The sequence below is a fragment of the Mobula hypostoma genome, chromosome 10 (assembly GCF_963921235.1).
Source record: "Mobula hypostoma chromosome 10, sMobHyp1.1, whole genome shotgun sequence".
Taxonomy (NCBI): Eukaryota; Metazoa; Chordata; class Chondrichthyes; order Myliobatiformes; family Myliobatidae; genus Mobula; species Mobula hypostoma.
Window position 1 is genome coordinate 119901635 of NC_086106.1, and position 14524 is coordinate 119916158.

General features: G+C 43.0%; 1 long non-coding RNA gene across 1 annotated transcript in view; it reads right to left on the reverse strand.

Annotated features, from left to right (window-relative positions):
• Positions 1 to 14318, reverse strand: part of LOC134353424 (uncharacterized) — a 46874-nt gene extending 32556 nt beyond the window's left edge. The window contains exon 1 of the long non-coding RNA XR_010019621.1: positions 14012 to 14318. This is a non-coding gene — a long non-coding RNA (uncharacterized LOC134353424). The remainder of the gene's footprint in view (positions 1 to 14011) is intronic.
• Between the last annotated feature and the right edge of the window lie 206 nt (positions 14319 to 14524).

A 14524-nucleotide genomic window follows, 5' to 3' on the forward strand; every position in this document is an offset into this window, starting at 1 on the left:
AGAAGAGACTTGAGAGGTAACTTCTTAACGCAGAGGATGGTGAGAAGCTGCACTGATCTGCCACAGGAAGTAGTCAAGGTGGGTACCATTGCAACATTTAAGAGACCTTTCAATAGGTAGATAGAGGGAAGAATCGTGGAGAGTTCTGGGCCAAATGAGGGCAACTGGGACTAGCAGGGAGGATCCTGAGGTCAGCATAAACCAGTTGGGTGAAAGAGCCGGCAATATTACAACTCAAAATTTTGCCCACCCATCGCTTCCCTCTGGTGCTCCTCCCCCCTTTTTCTTTCTTCCCTGACCTTCTGGCTCTTTCACCAATCAACTTCCCAGCTCTTTACTTCATCCCTCCCCCCTCCAGGTTTCACCCCTCACCTGGTATTTCTCTCTCCCCTCCCCCAACCTTTTAAATCTACTTCTCAGCATTTTTTCTCCGAAGGGTTTTGGCTCGAAACATTGACTGTACTTTTTTGCATGGATGTCACCTGGCCTGCTGAGTTCCTCTGGCACTTTGTGTGTGTGTTGCTCAGATTTCCAGCATCTGCAGATTTTCTCTTGTTTGTGATTCTACGACTGATCATTTCTTTTTATTTAACATTATTTATTTATTTTGTAATTTATGGTAATTGTATGTCTTTGCATTGTACTGTTGCCACAGAACAACAAAGTTCATGTCATATAAGACAGTGACAGTAAATCTGATTCTGGTTCTATTAATTTTTTTTGGAATCTGGGCATCATTTACAAGGACAGTATTCATCGCCCATCCCTAATTGGTGATAATGATCCATTGCTTTGGAGTGCTGTAGTCCCTCTGCTGAAGATGCTCTCAAACTGCTGCTGGGGAGGGAGTCCCAGACTCTGAGACTCTGAGACACAAAGTGCTGGAGGAACTCAGCAGGTCAGGCAGCATCTGTGGAGGGGAATTAGTTGGCGTTTCATGGTGAGACCCTTTCTCAGAATTTAGATGCAGGATTAATAGAGTTCCAGATCAAAATTACTTGAAAGGGTAACTGCAAATGGTAACTGCTTCCTTTATCCATGAGGTTAGAGGTGGCAGGATTGGGACGGTATAGCCAAAGGGAGCAATTGCAGTGCACTTGGTAGATGATACACACATCAGCGTCAATGCATCAGTGATGAGGAGAATTAATACTTAAGACTCTAGATGGGCTGCCAACCAGTTAGGCTGCTTTGTCCTGTATGGCATTAAACTTCTTGAGAATTGATGGCGCTACGCTCATCCAAGAAAGTAAAGAAGTCCTCCATCGTTCTCCTCACCTGTGATTTGTAGATGGTGGAAAGGCTTTGAGGCATCACCGCAGGGGACTGAAACTCTGACCCACTCTTGGAGTCTTAGTACCCAAAATATTATCTTGACTTTGAATTTGTCGATCTGCCCTCCTGCATATCTTTGGACGGTGTTGGTCGTTGACACAAACAACGCATTTCACTATGTTTCAATGTACATGTGATCAATAAATGAATCTGAATCTGGTGTTTAATCAGCACCATTTAGTCATAGATTTATACAGCACTGATACAGGTCATTCAGCCCAACTTCATCATGCTGACTACAGTATCAGGAGTATGTACGTTCTCCCTGTGAATGTGTGGGTTTCCTCCAGGTGCTCCTATTTCCTCCCACATTCCAAAAACCAATGGGTTACAGTTAGTAGGGTGCAGGCATGCTATGTTGGCACTGGAACCATGCCAACACTTGTGGCACCCAGCACGTCTTCAGGCTGTGTTGGTCGTTGACAGAAATGACACATTCACTGTATGTTTTGATGTACATGTGACCAGTAAAGCAAATCTTTCACCTTTAGAAATATCGAGCTGGAAAGACATTGCAAGGCAGGATATAATGACCTAGGTGACTAGTCACCCTGACCCATCACTGACCACGTAGAAAAGATCTTACTTAGTACAATTCCCTGGGGCATCTTGCTATCTGGATATCCCTGGATCACCTGCAGTAAAATTCTGTGTGGAAACAGGGCCTTTGGCACTACTCTGAAATCGTCAAGGAGCCAAAAGCAGACCTGATCATAAAAAGACTGAAAACAAAGGCAGCTGGCTAAATCACACTGCTTAAATTACTGACTTACTTACTGCCCATTATACTGCTGGCATTTACAGCAGCAATGAAGGTTCTTCATCTCTGTCTGTTCTTGGCCACTCAGATGTAGAAGGATTCTTCATTGTTGTTTCTGGAACGGTTTTGTTTTACCAGTCAGCATTGTCAGCCCTGAGCCTGGAGGATTGGTGAAGCACTTGTTGTTTGTCCTCTATCCTTTGACCTGTTCAGCTCTACCAAGAGCCAAAGCATAAGGCCCTGACTCCAGCCTATATACCGTAGCTCTCCGGGTCATTGAGGCACAAAAGGCTCCAAAGCACAACAAGGTGTGGTACTCTTGGAGGACTCCTTAATTTGGCTTGACCTGTTAACCCTGTTGTAGGCATGCCTAATCACAAGTAGTCCTCTATAGATTGTTCTCAGATTTTGATAAATTAATTTGTGGCAAGTATAATGGAAAAGCACTGTACATAACCACAAAATCCATTCCATAATGAAAATTGCATATTTCTTATTGGGTTCTGTGCTTATGACTACAGTCCATCCCAGGTTATGAATGCCTGCCCTATAGATATATAAACAATGTCTAGGGTATTTCACCTTACTTATGGGGTGGGGGTGGGGGGGTCGCTATGCTATTTTGTATAGAAACAATGGCCACTACTAGAAGGTTCTGTTTTGCTTTATTACAACAGAAGAAACATTTCTAACTCTCAGAAGACAATCCCTTTCCATCAGCACCATCCCTACGCACAAAATAATTGATTCCATAAGTATTCACCTCCTTTAACATGACACACCAAGTCACTGGTGCAGCCAATTGGCAACATAGTTAGTTAAATAGAGACCCGTGTTCAGTCAAGGTGTTTCAACTGATTGTAGTAAAAATACACCTGTATCTGGAAGGTCATCATGAAGACAAAAGAACACTCCAAACAACTCCGCGAAAAGGTTGTTGCAAAGTACAAGTCAGGAGATGGATACAAGAAAATTTCCAAGTCACAGAATGTCCCTGGAGTACTGTTAAGTCAATCATCAAGAAATGGGAAAAAAATATGGCACAGCTGTAAATCTGCCTGGAACAGGCCGTCCTTCAAAATGGAGTGACCGTGCAAAGGAGACTAGTGAAGAAGGCCACCTTGAGACCTATGACAAATCTGGAGGAGCTACAACCTTCAGTGGCTGAGATGGGAGAGAAAGCGCACACAACTCTTGCCCAGGTGCTTCACCAATCACAGCTTTACGGGAGAGTGGCAGTGAGAAAGCCACTGTTAGAGAAAACTCACATGAAATCTCGGCTAGAATTTGCCAGAAGACGTGAGAGACTCTGAATTCAGCTATAAGAAAGTTCTATGCTGTGAGATGAAACCAGTTTTTTGGCCATTAGACTAAATGTTATGTTTGGCATAAGACAAAGACCGCATATCATCAAAAACACACCATCCCTACTGTGAAGCAGGGTGGTGGCTGCATCATGCTGTGGAGATGTTTCACTGCAGCAGGACCTGAAAGACTTGTGAAGGTAGAGGGTAAAATGAATACAGCAAAATACGGGGAAATCCTGGAGGAAAACCTGATGCAGTCAGCAAGAGAATTGTGACTTGGAATATTTGTTTACCAGCAAGACAATGACCCCAAGCATAAAGCCAAAGCTACACAGGAATGACTTAAGAACAACAAAGTCAATGTTCTGAAGTGGCCAAATCAGAGTCCAGACCTCAATCCAATTGAGAATTTTGTGGCTGGACTTGAAAAGGGCTGTTCATTCACAATTCCCATGCAATCTGATGGAGCTTGAGCAGTTTTGTAAAGAAGAATGTGGAAAAAATTTCAATGTCCAGATGTGCAAAGCTGACAGGGACCTATCCACACAGACTCAAAACTGTAATTGCTGCCAAAGGTGCATCTACTAGATACTGACTTGAATGAAAGGGGTGATTAGTTAATGCAATCAATTATTTTGTGTTTTATATTTGTAATTAATTTATATCAATTTGTAGAGATTTATTTTCACTTTGACATGAAAGAGCCCTTTTCTGTTGATTAGTGTCAAAAAAAGCCAAATTAAATCCACTGTGATTCAATGTAAAACAATAAAGCGTGAAAACTTCCAAGGGGGAATGAATACTTTTTCGGCACTGTAGCTGTATCAATATGTTGCATCCAGGTTAAGTCCTACGTCAGGATGCTGTTCATTGACTATAGCTCAGCATTTAATACCATCATTCCCACAATCCTGATTGAGAAGTTGCAGAACCTGGGCCTCTGTACCTCCCTCTGCAATTGGATCCTCAGCTTCCTAACCGGAAGACCACAGTCTGTGCGATTTGGTGATAACATATCCTCCTTGCTGACAATCAACACTGGCGCACCTCAGGAGTGTGTGCTTAGCGCACTGCTCTACTCTCTATATACACCTGACTGTGTGGCTAGGCATAGCTCAAATACTATCTATAAATTTGCTGACGATACAGCCATTTTTGGTAGAATCTCAGGTGGTGACGAGAGGGTGTACAGGAGTGAGATATGCCAACTAGTGGAGTGGTGCCACAGGTCTTACTGACCTGGCATTCAATGTCAGTAAGACGAAAGAGCTCAATGTGGACTTCAGGAAGGGTGAGGTGAAGGAGCACATACCATCCTCATAGAGGGATCAGAAGTGGAGAGAGTGAGCAGTTTCAAGTTCCTGGGTGTCAAGATCTCTGAGGATCTAACCTGGTCCCAACATATCAATGTAGTTATAAAGAAGGCAAAACAGTGGCTATACTTTATTAGGAGTTTGAAGAGATTTAGCATGTCAACAAATACACTCAAAAACTTCAATACCACGGAAAGTATTCTGACAGACTGCATCACTGTATGGTATGGAGGGGCTGCATCAGACCAAAAGAAGCTGCAGAAGGTTGTAAATCTAGTCAGCTCCATCTTGGGTACTAGCCTACAAAGTACCCAGGACATCTTTAGGGCAGCGTCCATTATTAAGGACCTCCAGCACCCAGGGCATGCCCTTTTCTCACTGTTACCATCAGGTAGGAGGTACAGAAGCCTGAAGGCACACACTCAGCGATTCAGGAACAGCTTCTTCCCCTCTGCAATCCAGTTCCTAAATGGACATTGAATCTTTGCACACTACCTCACTTTTTTTTTAATATACAGTATTTCTGTTTTTACGTGTTTTAAAAATCTATTCAATATATGTAACTGATTTCCTTGTTTATTTATTATTATTATTTTAATTTTATTTATTATTTTTTTCACTCTGCTAGATTATGTATTACATTGAACTGCTGCTGCTAAGTTAACAAATTTCACATGCCAGTGATAATAAACCTGATTCTGACTCTGATTCTGATATTGACACACTGGAACTTGAAATTGCTCAATCTCTCCACTTCTGATCCCTCAACGAAGATAGGTTCGCGTTCCCTCATCTTACCTTTACTGAAGTCCACAATCATCTCTTTGGTCTTGCTTACGTTCAGTGCAAGGTTGTTGCTGTGACACTACTCAACTAACTGCCCTTTCATCACCATCTGAAATTCTGCCAACAATGACTGTATCATCAGCAAATCCATAGACGCTGTTTGAGCTCTGCCTGGCCACACAGTCACAGGTGTGGAGAGAGTAGAGCAGTGGGCTCAGCACACACCCTATGGAGCACAAGTGTTAATTGTCAGCGTGGTGGAGATGTAATTTCCAATCCGCACAGATTGTGATCTTCTGGTTAGGAAGTCGAGGATACAGTTGCAGAGGAAGGTACAGAGGCCCAGGTTCTGTAGCTTTTTGATCAGGACTACAGGAATGATGGTGTTAAATGCTGAACTATAGTCAATAAATAGCATCCTGACATAGATATTTTTTGCATTATTCAGATGATCTAAGACTGCGTGGCGAACCATTGAGATTGTGTCTGCCACAGACCTATTGTGGCAATAGGCAAATTGCAGTGGGTCTATGTCCTTGCTGAGACAGGTATTCATTCTAGCCATTGCCAACATCTCAAAGCATTTCATCACTGTAGATGTGAGTGCTACTGGACGATAGTCTTTGAGATAGCTCACGATGCTCTTCTTTGCTAATGGTCAATGGTATAATTTAGAGTACTAACAAACATACAAATAGTAAACAAACTAAATAAAGAGCTGAGAAACAATGCTAAGAGTTAGATGAATGGCCAAGAACAAAGAATAAGGAAAGAATAAAGGAAGCATAGATGGTGTCTCTGAAAAATCCATCACTTTTATAATAAGATAAAGGAAAATTTCTTTGACAGGAATAAACTAGCTGATAGGCTACATAATTTAAAAAATTACATAATATGGGTAATGTGCTAATACATAGCCAATGAAGAATGAGAAAGGTGATAAATCGTTAGTTTAGCTGCTATACTGCTTTCTGCCAGTGAGTGGGGATGAAACACTATACACCGTGAAAAATACATGATTTGTTAAAACACACAAATCTTATTGAAACATTATTTAAAAACTGTGGTTTCCAACACCCTCCTTCCTCCCTTCCTTCCATAGCCCACAGTTCTTTCCTATCAGATTCTTTCTTCTTCAGCCCTTAACCTCTTCCACCTATCACTTCCAAGCTTTTTACTTTATCCCCTCTCCCTTACCCACTCACCTGGTTTCACCTATCACCTGCCAGCTTGTACTCCACCCCTGCCCCACCTTCTTATTTGAGCTGCTACCCCCTTCCTTTCCAAGTCCTGGTGAAGGGTCTCGGTCTGAAATGCCGACTGTTTATTTTACTCTATAGGTGCAACCGGTAGAGAACAGGCCCTTTGTTCCGTCTCATTCACATCTCATTCTGACATGTCTATCCACGGCCTCCTCTACTGTAAAGATGAAGCCACACTCAGGTTGGAGGAACAACACCTTATATTCCGTCTGGGTAACCTCCAACCTGATGGCATGAACATCGACTTCTCTAACTTCCGCTAAGGCCCCACCTCCCCCTCGTACCCCATCTGTTACTCATTTTTATGCACACATTCTTTCTCTCACTCTCCTTTTTCTCCCTCTGTCCCTCTGAATATACCTCTTGCCCATCCTCTGGGTCACCCCCCCCTTGTCTTTCTTCCCGGACCTCCTGTCCCATGATCCTCTCATATCCCTTTTGCCTATCACCTGTCCAGCTCTCGGCTCTATCCCTCCCCCTCCTGTCTTCTCCTATCATTTTGCATCTCCCCCTCCCCCTCCAACTTTCAAATCCCTTACTCACTCTTCCTTCAGTTAGTCCTGACGAAGGGTCTCGGCCTGAAATGTCGACTGCACCTCTTCCTACAGATGCTGCCTGGCCTGCTGCGTTCACCAGCAACTTTGATGTATGTTGCCTTTGTTCCGTGATGTCTGGGTCAACATCAAATTAAACTGCCAAACTGTCTGCACATAGTCTACATCCACCCACTCTCTGCCTGTTCATGTGCCTCCCCAGATCCCTCTTAAACTTTGCTTTTCGATCTGCTTCCACCACCCAGCCAGGCAGTGCATTCAATGCACTTTGAATCTCATTGTTTACCTTCATTACCTTTTGTCTGTAGCTGGTACACTTTATTCTACACACTATCATTGCTTCACCATGTTCTACCTCAATGTAGCTTGTCGATTCTTGAATGGACCTTTTGTATGATAAGATGGACTCTTGGCCTCACAATCTACATCGTTATTTTATTTGTTTGTTGAGATACGACACGGAATAGGGCCTTATGGCCCTTCGAGCCATGTCGCCCAGCAACCCCCGATTTAACCCAGGCCTAATCACGGGGCAATTTACAATGACCAATTAACCTACTAGCTAGTACATCTTTGGACTGTGGGAGGAAATCAGAGCACCTGGAGGAAATCCATGTGGTCACAGAAGGAACATACAAACTCCTCACAGACAGTGGCAGTGGGAACAGTACCCGGGTCACTGGTAGTGTAAAGTGTTATGCCAACCCCTATGCTACCCTGCCGCCCCATGTTATGATTTTGCACTTTATCATTTACCTGTACAGCACTTTTTCAGTAGCTTTTGCACCTATGGTCCATATGAAAGTCTGGGCAGATTAATAGTTTGGCATGGACTAGATGGGCCAAAGGGCCTGATTCTGGGCTGTGCTGTTCCATGACTCTGTATGCCTTTATTATTTGACATTTCCACCCTGGGAAGAAGTTTTTGACTAACTAATTGTTTATGCCTTTCAATTTCATAAATTTCTCTCAGGTCTCACCTCAATCCCCAATACTCCAGTGACAGCAATTAAAGTTCCTCTATCTTATTACTAATACTCTTCAATCTACAGTACAAACGTTTTGATGAACCTCTTTTGCACCTTCTCCAAAGACTTCACCACCTTCCTCTAATGGAGTGACCATAAATTGATGGGAATATGGGGTTGATAACAATGGGTTAGGGTATGATTAGTGTAAAATTGGGTACTTGATAGTCAATGTGGACTCAATAGGTCTTGGGGGTCTCTTTCTGCTCTGTATATCTTTATGACTCAATGAGAACCCCTTTACCTGGAGTCAAGATCAGATCCAATGACTGAACTCAGTGATTGTGGCTTACACACAGTCTGCTCTAAATAATTCATGTCCACTGAATTGAATTTGGAATTCAGGCATTTACTTCTACAGATTCTGAGAGGCTTTTAGGACTACTTAATGTTGAGTTGCCCCCAAGCTAATTTTTGAGCTTGCCATCCATGTATTTTATAAAACATTTGGATACTGTTGGAGGGGGATGACTTACCTGGGACAAGCTGCAGTAGCCGGATCTCTGGCACTGAGTCTGGTTCTGCAGTGCAGAAGGGAGGGTGGAAGAAGAGGAGAGTGGTAGTGAAAGGGGGCTCGATAATTAGAGGTACAGACAGGAGGTTCTGTGGTCGTGTCAGAGACTCCCGGATGGTTTGTTGCCTCCCGGGTGCCGGGGTCAGGGATGTCTCTGATTGCATGAACAGCATTCTGAAGTGGGAGGGTGATCAGCCAGATGTCATGGTACACATCAGTACCAATGACATAGCAAGGAAGAGTGAGGAGGTCCTGGAGAGTGAGTATAGAGAGCTCGGTAGGAAGTTGAAAAGCAGGACCTCGAGGGTGGTAATCTCAGAATTGCTACCTGTGCTACGTGCCAGTGAGGGTAGGAATAGGATGCTCTGGCGGATGAACATGAGGCTGAGGAACTGGTGTAGGGGGCAGGGATTCAGAGTTCAGGATCATTGGGACCTCTTCTGGGGCAGGTGGGACCTGTACAAGAGAGGCGGGTTACACTTGAACTACAGGGGGACCAATATCCTTCCAGGGAGGTTTGTTACTGCTGTTGGGGAGGCTTTAAACTAGATTTGCAGGGGGATGGGAACCAGAGTGCCAGAGCTGACAGTGTGGCTGGGGTGAAAATAAATGATGTTAAAAGTTCAAGCAAATCCGCTAATAGAAAGGTTGTGAGTGGTGGTAATAATCTTCTGAGGTGTGTCTATTTCAATGCAAGGAGTATTGTGGGGAAGGCTGACGAGCTGAGGGTGTGGATTGACACATGGAATTACAATATTATAACCATTAGTGAAACTTGGATACAGGAGGGGCAGGACTGGCAGCTTAGTGTTCTAGGGTTCCGATGTTTCAGACGTAATAGAGGCAGAGGAATGAAGGGTGGGGGTGTGGCATTGCTAGTTAGGGAAAATGTTACAGCAGTGCTCAGGCAGGACAGATTAGAGGGTTTGTCTACCGAAGCCATATGGGTGGAGCTGAGAAACAGGAAAGGTATGATCACATTAATGGGGTTTTATTATAGACCACCCAATTGTCAGCGAGAATTGGAGGAGCAAATCTGCGGACAGATAGCAGACAAGTGCAGGAAACATAAAGTTGTGACAGTAGAGGATTTTAATTTTTCACATATTGATTGGGACTCCCATACTGTTAAAGGTCTAGACGGGTTAGAGTTTGTAAAATGTGTTCAGAAAAGTTTTCTAAATCAATATATAGAGGTATCAACTAGAGAGGATGCAATATTAGATCTCCTATTAGGAAACGAGTTAGGACAGGTGACGGAAGTGTGTGTAGGGGAACACTTTGGTTCCAGTGATCATAACACCATTAGTTTCAACTTGAGCATGGATAAAGATAGATCTGGTCCTCGTGTTGAGGTTCTAAACTGGAAGAAGACCAAATTTGAAGAAATGAGAAAGGATCTGAAAAGCGTGGATTGGGACAGGTTGTTCTCTGGCAAAGATGTGATTGGTAGGTGGAAGGCCTTCAAAGGAGAAATCTTGAGAATGCAGAGTTTGTATGTTCCTGTCAGAATTAAAGGCAAAGTGAATAGGAATAAGGAACCTTGGTTCTCAAGGGATACTGGAACTCTGATAAAGAAGAAGAGAGAGATGTATGACATGTATAGGAAACAAGGAGCAAATAAGGTGCTTGAGGAGTATAAAAAGTGCAAAAAAAACTTAAAGAAATCAGAAGGGCTAAAAGAAGACATGAGGTTGCTTTGACAGTCAAGGTGAAGGATAATCCAAAGAGCTTCTACAGGTATATTAAGAGCAAAAGGATAGTAAGGGATAAAATTGGTCCTCTTGAAGATCAGAGTGGTCGGCTATGTATGGAACCAACCGAAATGGGGGAGATCTTAAATGGTTTTTTTTTGCATCTGTATTTACTAAGGAAACTGGCATGGAGCCAATGGAAATAAGGCAAACAAGTAGTGAGGTCATGGAACCTATACAGATTGAGGAGGAGGAGGAGGTGCTTGCTACCTTGAGGCAAATCAGAGTAGATAAATCCCCAGGACCCGACAGGGTATTCCCTCGGACCTTGAAGGAGACTAGTGTTTAAATTGCAGGGGCCCTGGCAGATATATTTAAATTGTCAGTATCTACAGGTGAGGTGCCGGAGGATTGGAGGATAACTCATGTTGTTTTGTTGTTTAAAAAAGGCTCTAAAAGTAATCGGGGAAATTATAGGCCGGTAATTTTGACGTCGGTAGTAGGTAAATTATTGGAAGGAGTACTAAGAGATAGGATCTACAAGTATTTGGATAGACAGGGACTTATTAGGGAGAGTCAACATGGCTTTGTGCGTAGCAGGTCATGTTTGACCAATCTATTGGAGTTTTTCGAGGAGGTTACCAGGAAAGTGGATGGGATGAAGGGAAGGCAGTGGATGTTGTCTATGTGGACTTCAGTAAGGCTTTTGACAAGGTCCCGCATGGGAGGTTAGTTAGGAAGATTCAGTTGCTAGGTATACATGGAGAGGTAGTAAATTGGATTAGACATTGGCTCAATGGAAGAAGCCAAAGAGTGGTAGTAGAGAATTGCTTCTCAGAGTGGAGGCCTGTGACTAGTGGTGTGCCACAGGAATCAGTACTGGGTCCATTGTTATTTGTCATCTATATCAATGATCTGGATGATAATGTGGTAAATTGGATCAGCACATTTGCTGATGATACAAAGATTGGAGGTGTAGTGGACAGTGAGAAATGTTTTCAAAGATTGCAGAGGGGTTTGGACCAGCTGGAAAAATGGGCTGAAAAATGGCAGATGGAGTATTGCACCTTGGAAGGACAAACTAAGGTAGAACATACAAAGTAAATGATAGGGCACTGAGGAGTGCAGTAGAACAGAGGGATCTGGGATACAGATACAAAATTCCCTAAAAGTGGCATCACAGGTAGATAGGGTCGTAAAGAGAGCTTTCGGTACATTGGCCTTTATAAATCAAAGTATTGGGTATAAGAGTTCGAATGTTATGGTGAGGTTGTATAAGGCATTGGTGAGGCTGAATTTGGAGTATTGTGTGCAGTTTTGGTCACCAAATTACAGGAAGGATATTAATAAGGTTGAAAGAGTGCAAAGAAGGTTTACAAGGATTTTGTCAGGACTTGAGAAACTCAGTTACAGAGAAAGGTTGAATAGGTTAGGACTTTATTCCCTGGAGCATAGAAGAATGAGGGGAGATTTGATAGAGGTATATGAATTTATGATGGGTATAGATAGAGTGAAGGCAAGCAGGCTTTTTCCACTGAGGCAAGGGGAGAAAAAAACCAGAGGACATGGGTTAAGGGTGAAGGGGAGAAGTTTAAAGGGAACATTAGCGGGGGCTTCTTCACACAGAAAGTAGTGGGAGTATGGAATGAGCTGCCAGATGAAGCGGTAAATGCAGGCTCACTTTTAACATTTAAGAAAAACTTGGACAGGTACATGGATGAGAGGTGTATGGAGGGATATGGTCCAGGTGCAGGTCAGTGGGACTAGGCAGAAAAATGGTTCGGCACAGCCAAGAAGGGCCAAAAGGCCTGTTTCTGTGCTGTATTGTTCTATGGTTCTATGCTTCTATGATCATTTCATTATACAGATAAGAAAAATAGATACACATATTTGTTCAAAGCCAATAATTATTCTGTTTCCTGAAAGGTTAAGAATGACGTGCATCTATTGACAGTTTCTGCAAATATACAAGAGCAATGTTCTGTAAAATCTGTCAGAGGAATGCAAACTGATACCAGAAGTCAAATAATTAATCTCACAGAAGATACTGAAAAAATGTAATGGGACATTTAGAAATAGGACTCTTTCTTCTTCAACTCTTCACCTTTTTCACCTTTCACCTATCACCTCCCAGCTTCTGACTTAAAACCTGCTGACACACCCACCCACCTTCCCCCTCACCTGACTTCACCTCTCACCTGCCAGCTTGAACTCCTTCCCTCCCCCCACCTTCTTATTCTCGTTCCTTCCCCCTTCCTTTCCAGTCCTGATGAAGAGTCTCAACAAAAAAACGTCAATTGTTTAATTCCCTCTATAGATGCTGCCTGACCTGCTGAGTGCCTTCAACATTTTATGTGTGTTACTGTGCATGTCCAGGACCTGCAGAATCTCTCATTTTTATGTTCCGCTCATAACCTTAGTAAAGTCTGTGTACCTAGTTCCAATCTTTTTGCCTGCGTCAGATTTGCATGGATGGAAATTGGGGAAATGAATCATATGGACAGGGATTGTGCAGGATCAACCTTCACCCAACTATTTCACTTGGCTTAGGAAGGCAGGAGACACAGTTGTGTAGTGAATATAGCCTGTCCTCTGTTGCTGACTGTGTGGAGACTCCACGGTCTACCCTTGACCGTGTGGCTTCTTTCTGGATGATTTCGCTTCTTCCAAACTTCCAGAGATATAGGAGTTTCCAGGTTACCTGACAACTGCAAAATGCCCCTTGTGCATATGTGTGTGTAGAATCTGGGGGACGTTGTTGGGACTGTGAAGGAAATAATGGGTTTGATTGTTTGACAGTCATCAAGGATCAACTCTATTCACCATATACTGTACATTTACATATATTAGGAATTTGCTGCAGTGTGTAGGTCTGGGTGTGACATGCAACAAATAACAACATTTAACAATCATAAAGAATGAAGAATGACATCAAAATAAAGTTAGCGATTAAAGTACAGATATGCAATAAAATATGCATAAATGCATAAATACCTACATATATCTACAATGTAAACATCATTATAAAATAGGGTTTTAAGTGTTTACAGTGCAGCTCAGTGATGGGATGATAACTAAAATGATTAATCACGTTATCTACCTGGAGGAAGAAACTTTTAAGATGGTGTAAGGTCATTGTTTTAAGAGCTCATCGACTTCTCTAACTTCCGCTAAGGCCCCACCTCCCCCTCGTACCCCATCTGTTACTCATTTTTATGCACACATTCTTTCTCTCACTCTCCTTTTTCTCCCTCTGTCCCTCTGAATATACCTCTTGCCCATCCTCTGGGTCACCCCCCCCCCCTTGTCTTTCTTCCCGGACCTCCTGTCCCATGATCCTCTCGTATCCCCTTTTGCCTATCACCTGTCCAGCTCTCGGCTCTATCCCTTCCCCTCCTGTCTTCTCCTATCATTTTGCATCTCCCCCTCTCCCTCCAGCTTTCAAATCCCTTACTCACTCTTCCTTCAGTTAGTCCTGACGAAGGGTCTCGGCCTGAAACGTCGACTGCGCCTCTTCCTATAGATGCTGCTTGGCCTGCTGCATTCACCAGCAACTTTGATGTATGTTGCTTGAATTTCCAGCATCTGCAGAATTCCTGTTGTTTGTTTTAAGAGCTCTGTAGCTCTTTCCAAGTCCTGGTTATGTGACCCCTGACACCAGGCAGGTAATCTCTGAAGAGTATTGATAATGCATAAAGACACTGCCCAGAAGAAGGCATTTCTATGGAAAAAAATTGCCAAGAATAATCATGCTTGAGACCATGATCATCCAGATCATACGACAAGCAACTCAGAGACCCAAGTTCAAGTCTTGCCTGAGTGGTGTGGAATTCCAATTTAATTAATGATCTGCAATTTTAAACAAACATTGTTAATACATCCCAGTGTGGAGAACTGTCTGTGTGCATGGGTGGGTGGAAGAGAGGAATGGGGCTTGATTTGCTGTTGTTCAAGATTGATGATGGTTTATT